This window comes from Salmo salar, chromosome ssa10, assembly GCF_905237065.1.
Source record: "Salmo salar chromosome ssa10, Ssal_v3.1, whole genome shotgun sequence".
Classification (NCBI taxonomy): Eukaryota; Metazoa; Chordata; class Actinopteri; order Salmoniformes; family Salmonidae; genus Salmo; species Salmo salar.
In genome coordinates this window covers 80,193,198-80,208,817 of record NC_059451.1, presented here as the reverse complement: position 1 = coordinate 80,208,817, position 15,620 = coordinate 80,193,198, and the positions used below count along the sequence as shown (strand labels likewise).

The following is a 15,620-nucleotide window of genomic DNA, read 5'->3' as shown; positions in this document are numbered from 1 at the left end:
TATATTGTTCAAATATAATTACAACGTACAGTACAAGTCATAAGTTTGGACACACCTACTCATTCAAGGATTTTTCTTTATTTGTACTATTTTCTACATTGCAGAATAATAGTGAAGACATCAACACTATGAAATAACACACATGGAATCATGTAGTAACCAGAAAAGTGTTTTACAAATCAAAATATATTTTAGATTTGAGATTCTTCAAAGTAGCCACCTTTTGTCTTAATGACAGCTTTGCACACTCTTGGTATTCTCTCAACCAGCTTCATGAGGTAGTCACTTGGCATGCATTTCAATTAACAGGTGTGCCTTGTTAAAAGTTAATTTGTGGAATTTCTTTCCTTCTTAATGCATTTGAGCCAATCAGTTGTGTTGTGACAAGATAGGGATGGTATACAGAAGATAGCCATATTTGGTAAAAGGCCAAGTCCATAATATGACAAGAACAGCTCAAATAAGCAAAGAGAAATGACAGTACATCATTACATGAAGGTCAGTCAATCCGGAAAATGTCAAGAACTTTCTTTTGAAGTTTCTTCAAGTGCAGTTGCAAAAACCATCAAGCGCTATGATGAAACTGGCTCTCATGAGTACTGCCACAGGAAACGAAGTCCTAGAGTTACCTCTGCTGCAGAGGATAAGTTCATTTGAGTTTGCAGCCCACATAAATGCTTCACAGAGTTCAAGTAACAGACACATCTCAACATCAACTGTTCAGAGGAGACTGGTTGAATCAGGCCTTCATGGTCGAATTGCTGCAAAGAAACCACTAATAAAGGACACCAATAATGAGAAGAGACTTGCTTGTAGTCTCTTCTTATTGGTGTCCTTTAGTAGTGGTTTCCATGGAAATTAGACCGGTGGAAATCTGTCCTTTGGTCTGATGAGTCCAAATTTGAGATTTTTGGTTCCAACCGTCGTGTCTTTGTGAGATGCAGAGTAGGTGAACGGATGAGCTCTGCATGTATTGTTCCCACCATGAAGCATTGAGGAGGTGTGGGGGGGCTTTGCTGGTGACACTGTTAGTGATTCATTTACAATTGAAGGCACACTTAACCAGCATGGCTACCACAGCATTCTGCAGCTATATCCCATCTGGTTTGCACTTAGTGAGACTATCATTTGATTTTCAACAGGACAATGACCCAACACACCTCCAGGTTGTGTAAGGGCTATTTAATCAAGAAGGAGCTTGATGGAGTGCTGCATCAGATGACCTGGCCTCCACAATCACCTGACCTCAACCCAGTTAAGATGGTTTGGGATGACTTGGACTGCAGAGTGAAGGGAAAGCAGCCAACAAGTGCTCAGCATATGTGGGAACTCCTTGAAGAGTGTTGGAAAAGCATTCCAGGTGTATTGTAATCAAATGAAAGAAATTAATGAAAGAAATAACGTTTAGGAGGCACTAGTTTGCATCAAGCCTGTCTTGAGCATTTGGCCATAGGTTCTCATCGACACAGTAAATGTCTTCATTGTTCATGCACCTGGGAAAAAACCTTTTGGCATGGCAAATCAATGCCTGAAGGAGGTTGGCATGCTCAAGGGGATGACAATCATACACCTTCCATCTGTATTGTAATCATGTATTGTATTTTACAGTATTGTATTGTATTTATGTACTTTAGTTGTCCTGTGTGGCTCAGTTACTAAACACATGGCACTAATAACACTAGAGTGGTGGGCTCGATTGCCAAAGGGGTAACTTTGGATAAAAATGCCTGCTACATAAATGGCATATATTACAATACTGTATTGACCAATGCAATTGTAGGAAAGCAGTGTGAAACCCCCCATCAAAAATACCCCAGCAATTTCATGTTGGATACATGCTTACGGTATAGAGGATGTATTACAATCCCCTGCTGAAAAAAACAGCATAGATCAGCCTTCGTTGTGTTTTCGCTAGTGATGTTACATTTGATGCCGGAGCTCCAAAGCATGCGTTGAAATCACTAAGCAGTTTACTTCGAAGCAGTGTGCCAATGCCTTTATCTTTTTATTAGAAGCACATGATCAATGGGTTCTTTCTCTCGCCACCATGTTTTCCTTTTATACCATGAAATGCTACGCTATTAAAAATGGTATCCACGAGTTAATCTGACCCGGAGGAAGTAGCGAAGGGGGTTCATTGACAAAATTCTGTAGTAGCCCTTTAAAAGATTGCTGTTATTTTACAGTACACTACAGGGTATTAGTTGCAGTGAAAGTAAGGTAAATACAGGTGGGCTAAGGTGTCATTGCTGTAGAAGGACAGTATACTGCTGATTACTTGAGACTATACCTCCACTGGGATTTGAACTCACAACCTCTTGGTTGCTAATGACCTGAATTTCCTGCACTGCTGCCAGGTCTGGGTGCATGGCAGAGGTTGACCACAGATTTAATGGCAAGAATACAGTTCTGCACTTTGCTAAATGTTGCCCAGAATCAAGCCAATAATTGTGTGATTGTCTGACAACACCAATGTAATAATAGCAGTGCTCAGAGACACTTGATGTAAAGTATGCATAAATGCTTTGAGGATTTGAATCTTTTGGGCAGAAGTGCATTAATGTTTCAGACGTTCCACCAGGTACATCTTTATTACTAAGAGCATATATCCACATACTTTCAATATTAGGGTACCGTTAAACTCTCTAGGGTAGGGGGCAGTATTTTCACGTCCGGATAAAAAACGTACCCGATTTAACCTGGTTATTACAACTGCCCAGAAACTAGAATACCCTAAAGTTTCTAAAACTGTTTGAATGGTGTCTGTGAGTATAACAGAACTCATATGGCAGGCCAAAACCTGACAAGATTCTGTACAGGAAGTGCCCTCTCTGACCATTTCTTGGCCTTCTTTATTCTCTTTATTGAAAACAGAGGATCTCTGCTGTAACGTGACACTTTCTAAGGCTCCCATAGGCTCTCATAAGGCGCCAGAACGTTGAATGATGACTTTGCAGCCCCTGCCTGAAAAACAGTAGCGCATTTGGATAGTGGTCGATCTGAGAACAATGAGACGGGTGCGCGTGTGCACGTGAAGAGTCCATTTTCTTCTTTGAGTCTTTGAACGAAAACAACGACTCCCGGTCGGAATATTATCGCTAAAATTGCATAAAAATTGATTTTAAACAGCGTTTGACATGCTTCGAAGTATGGTAATGGAATATTTTGAAATTTTTTGTCACGATATGCGTCCGCACGTCACCGTTCGGATAGTGTCTTGAACGCAAGAACAAAACAGAGGATATTTGAACATAACTATGGATTATTTTGAACCAAAACAACATTTGTGGATGAAGTAGAAGTCCTGGGAGTGCATTCTGACGAAGAACAGCAAAGGTAATCCAATTTTTCTTATAGTAATTCTGAGTTTTGTGAACGCCAAACTTGGTGGGTGTCAAATTAGCTAGCCCGTGATGGCGAGCTATCTACTCAGAATATTGCAAAATGTGCTTTTGCCGAAAAGCTATTTTAAAATCAGACACCGCGATTGCATAAAGGAGTTCTGTATCTATAATTCTTTAAATAATTGTTATGTTTTTTGTGAATGTTTATCGTGAGTAATTTAGTAAATTCACCGGAAGTTTTCGGTATGTTTGCTAGTTCTGAACATCACATGCTAATGTAAAAAGCTGGGTTTTGATAGAAATATGAACTTGATTGAACAAAACATGCATGTATTGTATAACATAATGTCCTAGGAGTGTCATCTGATGAAGATCATCAAAGGTTAGTGCTGCATTTAGCTGTGGTTTTGGTTTTTGTAACATTATATGCTAGCTTGAAAAATAGGTGTGTGATTATTTCAGGCTGGGTACTCTCCTGACATAATCTAATGTTTTGCTTTCGTTGTAAAGCCTTTTTGAAATCGGACAATGTGGTTAGATTAACGAGAGTCTTGTCTTTAAAATGGTGTAAAATAGTCATATGTTTGAGAAATTGAAGTTTTTGCATTTCTAAGGTATTTGAATATCGCGCCACTCGATTCCACTGGCTGTTGACTAGGTGGGACGTCCCACATACCCTAGAGAGGTTTTAAGGTACAGTGTTGTATTTTGGGGGTATTAAAAGGTCAAAGGTACACATAAGGCACCTTCAGAGGTACACATAGGACCCACATGGTACTGGTCAGTTCTTTTTTGGGCACATGTGCAGATAATCTAGTATAATGGTAAATTTGTTGAGGTACAATCATCACTGGGCTTTGAAATGTAGGTGGGGCAATATACTGGTGGAGCTCATTAGCATATTTGGGTGCATGGTCTAATATATGTGTATTTGTGCCAACCATCAGTGGAAGTGTTGTCCCAGTTTAAGTGGTTGATGGTTATGTTGTCAAATGATAAATACCTATTTTAACACTGTCAGTTCTGCAGTCTTTTTATGAGTATGTGACATTTAGAACCTGCGCTGTCAGTCAAAATCTTGTTTCTCAATGACCAAAGTGTGAAACATGGCTGTTGCGTCTGCTTTGGTGAAGCTTTATCATAAAGTTACTGGTCCCCTCCCCATGTCAAACACTAACATGATATTCTCTTGCCTAATTTGAATAAGCACTGCCTTGTAACCAACATCGGAGAAGGCATGTCTGCAGAGAGGCATGACTTACATGGCTAGCTATCTACCATACTGGTGCCAAAATTTGACTGTTGCGTGTCAGCAAATATAATATAAAGTTTACACTATTCATCTATGGCAAAGATACTTATATGTATCTATCATCCCTTAAAAAATGCATTTTGTGTTTACTTGGGTTATCTTTGTGTAATATTTACATTTGTTTGATGATCAGAAACATATAAGTGTGACAAATGTGCAAAAAAATAAGAAATCAGGAAGGGAGCAAATACTTTATTATGGGTGATATTTTGGTAATTCAAAAGGCTATTTAACATGGGAATCAGGATTTCTGTTCAGAACCTTTGTTATGTGTGACATGTTTTTCTTGCTCCCCATTTTCCCATGTTAGTGTGTTTGTGTCCTGGTTGTGGTCTGGTTATTTTCGCTCATTACACCCCACCTTTCTTCCCCTTTCATCTGGTTTACCTTGTGTGTTTAGGCCCAGGCATTTACGTCTCCTCAGACGAGCTACACCCAAGGGGAGAACGTAAGAACCTTCAAGCGTTCTTTGTGGTGAGCACCCTTGGGACCCAGCCTCACCTGGACTCAACCTTGAGATTCGCAGTAAACTGACCTTGCCACACCATCAAGTCAGTGGGTGTGACAGATCAGCTACAGTAAGTCACTGTGAATTTCACAATAACTACTTGCAGCAAGCTGATAGTAAATTATTGAAAAGTAAACTTCCCAGTGACCAACTGCCATTAAGTTGTTGAGAAATTTACATGATGAGCCCCTCCCCAATACCTTGCCCCACCTACATTTTAAAGCGCAGTGAAGGTGAGGTAAACAATATCAAGTCATTTTACAACAATAATGCCTTTATTCAACCGTAAACATACTGTATTTTTACTGCAACTCAGTAGCAGGTAACTTACTGTCAAATCACAGGTTGTTTTTTTACAGTGTGTGCCATAAGCACATCTGAAGCATCCTATAACTGTAGAACCTGTCATTGGTTCTACCTAGAACCAGAGGGTTCTTCATGAGAAGGTTCTAAATGGAACGTAAAAGGGTTCCCATACCTACAGGGACAAATCAAAGGGATCCCCCATAGGGACAAACAACAGCATGCTTATTTGTTCTAATCTTTTAACAACCTATATCACACCCACAGATCCATTGGCATAGCAAGAAATGCAGGTTGTTGGCACCCGAGAGGTTTTGTGTTCAAATCCCAAATGAGGTTGACTCCCAAGTAATCAGAATTTTGCTGGTCTGCGAAACTCTGCAGTTAAATTCTTTTGAATTGTTTATTTCAATATCTGTGTTTTTGCATGTACACTGATTTATTCATGTATCTTTTTTTAAAACCTTTATTTATTTAACCAGGAAGGGCTCATTGAGATTTCAAATCTCTTTTTCAAGAGCGTCCTGGCCAAGATAGGCAGCACCAAATCATTACAAAAATTAGACAAACAACATGAAAAACTACAAATAATTCACAAGAGTATAATTCACAAGAGTATAACAAAATCAAAAACAGCTAATTAAAAACATTGACAGGACAGGGAATCAGTCTCAAGATCAGTGATTTAAAAATACCAATCGGGACAAGTTCTTCCACCTTATGCTACACAAACACAAATAACTTACAATTTTTCTAAACTAATCCAATCTGTTGACTTATTGCACCCATTACTGAAATGGTCTTTCTTGTTAGATGGTTTAGTTACTCTCATTCAGTTACTTTTCTAACCCTGGCAGTCATTCTGAATGCAGATTGTGGGAATCCACTCTGGCTGAATTCCAATAGGAATAAAACGTCACTTTGCAAACTAGCGTAATGTTACTTTATATTGGTTTTGCTTTAGATTATACTTTTCACCAATGTTCAAAACACAACGAAGGCTGGTATGCCAGCATAACCAGCTAGACCAGGGATGGGCAACTACAGTCTTTGGGGGCCTGATTGGTGTCACACTTTTGCCACAGCAAACACACCTGAATCCAATAATCAACTAATCATGATCTTCAGTTTAGAGTGCAATTTGTTTAATCAGCTAGTGTGTGACGCCACTCCGTCCCCTGAGGACTGGAGTTGCCCGTCCCTGAGCTAGACCACGCTGGTCAGAACAGTTTTACCACCATCTGACCAGCATCTGACCAGCACTGACCTGAATAGGCCAGCTTGAAATGTATGCTGGTCTATGCTGTTTTTGTTTTAGCAGGGACCGTATGTCTCTGACGTCAATATCAGATATTGTTTTTACCTACTGTGAAGTACATTTACATTTTTACATTTTAGTCATTTAGCAGACGCTCTTATCCAGAGCGACTTACAGTAGTGAATGCATACATTTCATGCATTTTTTTTATTTTTTTTTGGTACTGGCCCCCCGTGGGAAACGAACCCACAACCCTGGCGTTGCAAACACCATGCTCTACCAACTGAGCCACAGGGAAGGCCCAAGTAGAATCGTAATAGTCCTAATAGTACAGTATATACCATACTTTATATGTTTATACTTTACAAACATACATTTTTATTATGTAGTTCTCAATCTGTACTAGAAAAACCAGTCAAAAATCTATAGGTTTATCAAACGGTAAAGTGATTATAAATTAAGAGCAGTAGGATTAAGTAAAATGCATTTTAACAAATGAAAATAAAATGATATAAAAAGTAATGCGAACATTGCATTGTGAAAGGAAATTACTTGATATGAACATGTATTGCAATGTGAAACATGTATTTCTAAATGAAACATTGATTACGCTTGGAGAAAAAGTGACTGTGATTTTGTGTCCTACTTGTTCAATTGAAAAGGTGCTTAGAGTTTTAAAACTGCGTTTTTTATGATCTGTTTAGAGTTTTGTACTGACAGTTCTACAACAAAATGTACCACATACCTGTGAAAATTGCACCAAAGTGATTTGTTTTTAAAGGCGCTGCACTGAGTGAAATGGCCCTCTACCCCCACCTGCTGCTGCAATGCACACAGTGCATCAAAATTCAATCGACTGAAATGTGTCAAACGTGTCGTATTTAACTGCATAATAGATAGTTCTGAGAACATCGCTTAGCAGCTACTTGGGACAGCAGCAGTGTAGATATGTTATTGTTTCATTGTTAAGTGGCTCTGGTCTTGTGCACAAGCCGGCACTAGATGGCAATCTAATCCCCTTTATGAATTCGAAGCAGTCATCTCACTAAAGTGAAGTAGATCTTCTTCATACCAGTAAATTGTCTTTCAAGTATTAAGGTGGAATACAACTCATCCAAATCCTGCACATTATGTGACTACCTAAGAGTGTGTTCATAATAGGGGATGGTAACATTTCAGATGGAGGTGTCTAGAGGACACTCATTTAAGTGAATGCCTTGAAAAAGGACGCAAATGAAGACACAGTCACTGTAGGATTGATATGACCTCACACCACAGGCAGACACCACTTGAAATGAAAAATGTAGTCTAGATGCTAGGTGAAACAGGCTGGTGAGTGTCTCCCTGAGACAGAGTGAACAGAGCCATTGTGTCATGTGTCTTAGTATTCAGCTCACTCTCCTTTGTCACCAGGGCCAAGACTCACATCAATTCAATATGGTGGCCGGTCAGAGGACTGGTAAGAGGCGCAGGATCCATACTAATATAAGCTGCGCTGAGGGAGTGAGAAAGTACACACGCATACCAGTTGAAGACGGTGTACTGTATACACTGGTATTTATATCAATGTAAATGGAAAATGTGGCTGATGTACCTAGGGCCAGATATTCTTGGCGTGACAAGATTTTAAAAAAATCTGTATCGAGTGCCGTTCCATTGTCCGGTTTGTTGAGGTAAATTATATACTTAACTCTTATGCTTTTTTTCAGATACTGCATCAAGGAGCTGTGATGAGCTTTGCTGAAGCGGGCACCCAGTTCTAAACTTTTTACTGCACTGGGCTAAATCAGGGTCACCGTGACTCTTAGTAGTCTTAAACAAATCTACTTTGAAACACCAGACACACATGGTGATGAGCTTAATAAAAGAAGACACCTGAACCATGTCCGATATAGAGTTGAAATATATTCAATTTTGAGTACGCATCCCTACATATATCACACAAGACTGAAACGGAACAAAACTGTTTGACGTAGAAACACCAGATTTGAGTTGTTTAAAAAATGTATAATCTTTATTAATTATTAAATAGATGAGTAACATTCCACCAATGAGACCAAGGAAAGAGCTACAGCAATCTGCCTGTGAGCTGCTCATGGTCCGGCCAGGCACTAAGGTGAAGGTGCCAGTGTGAACCAGGTCTGGACCAGCCAGGGTAATACAGCAATCTGTCCTTGCTATGAGATACAGCAGACAGACTACAGTCCTAAGACAGTAAGGCACGTCTGAAACCCATATTGGCCCGATACTGACTGGCAAACACACTCCATCTCCTCTCTATCTCTCTGCGTTGTTGCCTAGGACTAGGGAGCTAGAGTCCTGTCTATCATCTGCTGAAGAGTTTCATATGATTCTTAAATCCAAACACAGCAAAAAGAAAGACCAAGTACAGACAGTTGACATTTTATAAAATAATCATTTTTATTACCTTTTTGAATAAATACAATTTCAAAGTGATCAAATAACATGGTAGCTACATTGTAATACTAGACTGTCAGTAGACTTTACCTGAAACGCTGCAGTCACCTCTGTAGCTGATCAAAAGCTAGATGACCTCGTTCCAATGCTAGATTATCATGTGGTGCCCACAGCGCCCTCTGTAGTTGTCTGGTGTAGTATTGCTGCCCTTCAGGGAAGGCAGTAAGTTGTATAGTTATCTCCTGATGGGGCAAAATCACTACCCTGAAACCACACAACCTACTACCTCACCCCGTGCGAACATCAGAGAGGCAGATCACGTTCATGGCAAAATAGTAAATACATCATACAAACAAAAAGTATTGAAATGAACAAAGAGCCATACCAAAACAGAACCAAATGATGCACAGATACCATATAAATGACATTACAAACATTTTATCAACTTGAGTTGGTTCATAGTACATATTCCCATCGAGGTCCAGGTGACAAGTGGGCTGCAGAGATGATGGATGATATTACAGCCACTTCAGGAAAGACAGTAAGTTGTATAGTTATCTGACAGGAAGGGTATGACCCTAAAACTATACAACCTACTACCTCACCCCAAAGGACCATCATCGACCCGACGGTCTACACTGGTACTCCAGTACCTTGGTCCCAGTCAACCAGGTCAGGAAGACAACTTGTTTTTAATTTTTTTTTTAAAGGAGATCAGAGTTTGGATCCACTTATGTAATTTCAATTATTTTTTTTATTTTTTTGTTGACAGGACAGATGTTAGTACAAATGGACGGACAGACAGACAGAGATGGTTACTGAAAGTACTTCAGGGCAAAGACAGTCGGTCACCAAGGGGGCATGTGTGGTCCTGTACCAGAAGAAGACACAGAACAACGGTTAGGATTGAAGCATGAACACACAATCACAGAATCATTCACCTCCAAGCAGTCTGACACAGAGATCCTGGGATTGTCTGAAGTGTAACTCTGCTACTCAATTGGACAGCTTTCCAGACAGAATAAGCCTAATCCAGGACTAAAAAACATCCTTCTAGAGAACCTCCATTGAAAGAGCTATTGAGTACAGGTGGACTGTCTGTCCACACCGGTGGACAGACAGATAGGCAGTGTGGTGAATATCCTGAACCACATGTGTGCAGAGCAGCTGCTGCTGTTAATGTTGCTCACCTGCTCCTTAACACGCCCTGAGAGAGAGAGAGAGAGAGAGAGAGAGAGAGAGAGAGAGAGAAAAAAAACACTGGCCTATCGCCTCCTCCCTCCCTCCTCCTCCCTCCTCCTCCTCTCTCCATCAGGCTCTAAGCAGCTTGTCAGGTAGCAGCATCTGAAAGGACCCAAGAGGAAAAATCTATTACTTGTAGAAAGGGGAAAACTTAAACTTGATATTTGGCTTCTTGCAACCAAATGTAAGAACAAGGTAATTGTTGTAAATGAGTTTATCCCTCAATCAACTGCCTGGTGAAATTAAAAGAAAATGCAATTGGTGTGTTGATGCAGAAGTATGCATCCAAGTACGCACATACAGTCTCTCATTCACTTCACAGTGCCTGCTGTCAAGTCATTCAATCACATTCGATAGTGCTCCTCTGCTGCTATATCCCCTAGGAGCAGGAGAGGACAGTACAGAGAGTCTTTAGAGGCCCATTGTGTCTGCTCAGTAGTAAGGAGGATTCTGTTGCCTGCATTATTAAACATAGCTTTGCTTACTGTTCTGGTAAGTGGATCACTGGAGGCTTGGCTTCTAGGTACAAACACAACATGGACGCAGACACACGGACACACACACTTTAATACATGTTTACTGGAAAGGAGCGGTCTGGGTTCACAAGGTGAAAACACTTGACCTTAGCTTGCTGATTGGACATTATCTTCTAATATGGCAGATGGCTGTAGAGTTATGATCCATAGTTGACACTATGCTGGTAAAGGAATTCCTTTGAACATGGACCAGCTGACAACATCCAGTGAGACGCAAGCACACACATACACACGCACGCCCACACTAGGGTTCAGATGTTCATACCATCATACCGTTTCTGTACCATACTGCGGTATAAGGTACTACCTAATGTGCAAACAAGGGGCGCTATTTCGTTCAAAAAAAACCCTGCACAAAACAATTTAGGCAACAGGGATCTTGATCCAGGAGGGGGTTGAATGTCTCTGCTGTAACCAAGAAGCTTGATCTTGACATCTAACCACTTAGTAAGTTAGCAAACCAAATGCATAGCTGGAGGCCTGAGCTGGTTATCATTTATTTGACACATCTTAGATTTCTTATAGTTATACTTAACCTAAGCAGTGGCTGTCTACAGACAGAGGCTCACAGACCTTCCTGCCCTCCATACTGTACACAGTACCTCCCTACACTCCTGCACACATGGACACACACACACACACACGCACACACCCTCTCCTCAAACGTACACCCCTCTCTGCATTCCCCCTGTCAGAGCTTCTGTAGACTGGTGTGTGTGTGTGTGTGTCTATCAGTGTGTGTGTGTGTGTGTGTGTGTGTGTGTGTGTGTGTGTGTGTGTGTGTGTGTGTGTGTGTGTGTGTGTGTGTGTGTGTGTGTGTGTGTGTGTGTAGCCCAGAGAGGTAGCCAGGTGCAGACAGGAGGTATCCAGACAGACACGTCAGAGCGTTTAAAAAGGGAAGCATGGCTACTTAGGCCCCTGGGTTAACGGAGTTAGCTGGCATGGACATCTATTCATACCAGGTTTAGAGAGGGAGACGCATAGCGCAGGGAGCAGGTTGGCAGACCAGGTCCAGTTACACATGGGCTGGGGGGGGGGTTCTGGTCAAAGTCAGACAAGCTAACCTCCCTATAACCTCTGGTGCTGATATGGGCCTTGAGAGGTATCCTGGTGTGTATGCTGTGCATGTGTGTCTGTCTATGGAGTGATATTCAGCTGTGCATGTTGACTGTATGATTAGAAAATATCTAGTGATAATCTAGCACATAGCAAATCCTCGTTAACATGGCCTGTATGGAAGCAGCATTAACCAAAGTTAGCTGACCTAGCACCAACCTCCTCTTTAGAGAAGAGAAATGGCCTCAGTCATCACAGTGACAAGGCATGCAGCAGGGATCACCCGGAGCAGGGAGCTTTACCCACCAGCTCTTTCTCATCACACAGACAGACAGACAGACAGACAGACAGACAGACAGACAGACAGACAGACAGACAGACAGACAGACAGACAGACAGACAGACAGACAGACAGACAGACACACAGGGCCCCCCGTCCATTAAGACTAAACCCTAAACCTAATCACTAACCCTAAACCTAAACCAGCTTTTTTACAAGTGAGGACAGGCAAAATGTCCCCACTTCTCTGAATTTTATAGTAAAACATGTACACACACACACACACACACACACACACACACACACACACACACACACACACACACACACACACACACACACACACACACACACACACACACACACACACACACACACACACACACACACACACAAACAAACGTGATAGAAATGTGATTTTCCCAATTCTACAGCACAGAGAAACATGGCATTTTGTCCTCTCTCAAAAATAAGCCAGTAACTTTGATGAACAGGTTAGCAGCTAGGATGGTTAGCTACTGTACATTTAGCTATGATACAGCTAGCTACTACTGTACAGTCATCTATTGTACTGTTAGCTACAAATAGCTAATATTAACTATAACCGACATACAGTTAGCTTACATACAGTTAGCTGCTGTAGTTTACCGTTTGAGCCCTTGGCAGGATCAGGTCTGCCATGTAAACCACTGTTGTCAATGCTAGCTAGCTACTCAGGTTAAGTATCCTCATGAGTCATATGGGACAATCATAAAACCCATTGATAACGGGAGAATAGAAAGAGAGATCAGAGATCAAATAAATAGCTCACGAGTCCACCTCGATTGTTCCTCAGGCGTGTGAGTGTGCGAGAGTGTGAGTGTGTGCGTGGGTGAGTGTGTGTGCTTGTGGCAGTGGCAGTGTCAGTGAGTGTTAGTGTGAGATATGCGACCATGTTGCGCGGCCATCTGCTTTGTGTGTAACCATAAACAAACGCAGGCCCACCAGAGGCCAGGCAACTTCACAGTATCATTTCCACAAGGTCCGGTCTAGACTGCAAGCATGGGGAAATGTATCCATGCTGCATGTCTCTGGGTAGATGATTCACAGATAAGGTTATAACGGGAACGGTTATGCAATATCATTTATAATTCATTACCACAAATACAATATGTAGGCTGTTCTGTGCCATACTGGAGCACATGGGCAGATTAGAGGAAGGATATTAAAGAGAGAGAGAGAGAGAGAGAGAGAGAGAGAGAGAGACAGACTAAAGAACTGAGCTATGGGGGTGTTGACTGTCTGAACAGTGTTCCACAGCCTAACATAGGCTTCTGTTGAGTCTATGTGGGTCTACTGGTAGCCTATAGGCTATAGATTCCAACATTGCTAAAAAGGGGGCAATATCTGAGTTTGCTAACATTGCTAATAAAGGAATGATGCACAGTTAGCTTAGCATAGCTAAAGACCATGGGTCTTTGAAGCCTTGTCCCTTATCCATATAGCCGTGGTAGTATGGCTAGGCAGCATGGGATCTATACACTATTATGTCTGTCTAATCGAATGCCTGGCATGTGCAGAATTCCAGAGCCGCGGGCAGTACTGGGTAAGGATTGGAGGCTTGGGGCTTAGCGTGGGTCTGAGGTTGGGGTCAGGGTTGGAGCTGGGGCTGGGAACTTGGCTGAGGATGGGGCATGGGGCTGGAACTGGGGCTGAGGTTGGAGCTAGGGCTGGGGCGGAAACGATAGGGGCATTGGATAGAGCTTGGGCGGCCCCGGCTCTTCTGCACCGTAAGCAGGCCAGGCAGGTTGTGTTACGGGTCAGGCCAGGCACAGACTTGCTGGGGGAGTCGAGCCAGGGTGGGGCACGGAGGGGGCTGGGGTGGGGGGCGGGGTTTTGTGCAGCTGCAGGCCTTGCCAGCATCACATTGTGGGCCAATGGAAAATAACAGTTTATGGCGTCCGCCCAAGGTCAGCTCTTTGAGAAGAAGAGCTGGGAAGGGTCCAGCGGCGCTGTCTTCAAGGCTGTTTTTGTATGCAGTCAGTCAGTCAGTCAGTCAGTCAGTCAGTCAGTCAGTCAGTCAGTCAGTTGGAAACAATTAAACCTCCAAATAAGAAGAGCAGATTCTGTATTCCTTCCTGTCACTGTACATTAACATGCCTCTCTCCCCCCAATATCCTCTGGACTAGTGCCCTCTTCTCTATGCCCCATCTAGCCTACCCCATCCCTTTACTTTTACTCTCTCTCTCTCTCTCTCTCTCTCTTTCTCTCCTCTCATCCTGCTACCTGACTACTTTGGCAGAGACACACAAAATGGATGGGAGAGCTGCAGGGGGCTGGAGGGAGCTGAAGGCAGAGAGCGGACACCATTTTGTAACGGTTTCAGGCACAGCAGAGAGATAGCGGTGGTTGGCTAGACACAGAACTTTTTATGCCCCAATGGATTCTGAAGATTAGGTACGGTGTGGTGTGTGTTTGTGTGTTTTAGCCACCTGCACTTGCTAATTGCTATTTCAAAGTAAGACGAGGCAGTCATAAATACTAAACAAATCCAAATCTATACAATATGATATTTTACAAATTGTATTATAAAATAGCTTACAATAAGTTACTTACTGCTAGGGCTGTCCGTCTGTCTGACCATGGGGTTCTCTGATTGGCCAAAAGTCCCGTGCCATCGGCCAGAGTCAGTCATGCAGCCTATAGAGAGAGAGAGAGAGAGAGAGAGAGAGAGAGAGAGAGAGAGAGAGAGAGAGAGAGAGAGAGAGAGAGGAAGAAGAGATATATATATATATATATAGAGAGAGAGAGAGAGAGAGAGAGAGAGAGAGAGAGAGGAAGAAGAGAGAGATAGCTCGAGATCAGTCTGGTTCCAGGGCCTCCAGTCTCTGTAGTCTGCTGACTAATGAGCTCGCCCCACATTCTCCCCATGGTCTGACTTGGGCAAGGAAACTCATTAGTGGAGGATGTACCACACCACAATCTCTCTGCTCCCTCCGCTGAACACTGAACACCCACACCAAAACATTAATCGGCATGAGCACCAACAAAAATCCTAGCAACCACAACACCAACAACACAACATTTTGCTCATCAAATGACCTATATCAAATGCCTTATAAGGACTTGTGAAATAGCTCAGAGTGTAAGGTGGCTGCAAGGGTTGGAATCACAGATTCTATATTTTTTTCTTTTGAATTTATTGTGGTAGTGTGTTAAGAAGGGAAGGGTAGTCGCCATCGTTTAAATAAAGATTCAAGATTCTTTCTTTACCTAGACACACTGCTAATAAACTTCTATATTACATAGACGTGTACATTTAAATGTACAATGTTTAATGTACTTTATTATTATCATCTACTTCATCACATATTCGTTATTTGA

General features: G+C 42.0%; 1 long non-coding RNA gene across 3 annotated transcripts in view; it reads right to left on the bottom strand.

The window, feature by feature from the left end:
• Nucleotides 1-9,121: 9,121 nt before the first annotated feature.
• Nucleotides 9,122-15,620, bottom strand: part of LOC123724451 (uncharacterized) — a 58,934-nt gene continuing 52,435 nt past the window's right edge. For 2 of the 3 annotated variants that reach the window (XR_006757004.1, XR_006757006.1), the window contains 2 exons: nt 14,853-14,936; nt 9,122-10,487 (listed from right to left, as the gene is read on the bottom strand). This is a non-coding gene — a long non-coding RNA (uncharacterized lncRNA). Of the gene's footprint in view, nt 10,488-14,838; nt 14,937-15,620 lie in introns of all 3 variants that reach the window. The other variant, XR_006757005.1, reaches the window with a different exon arrangement.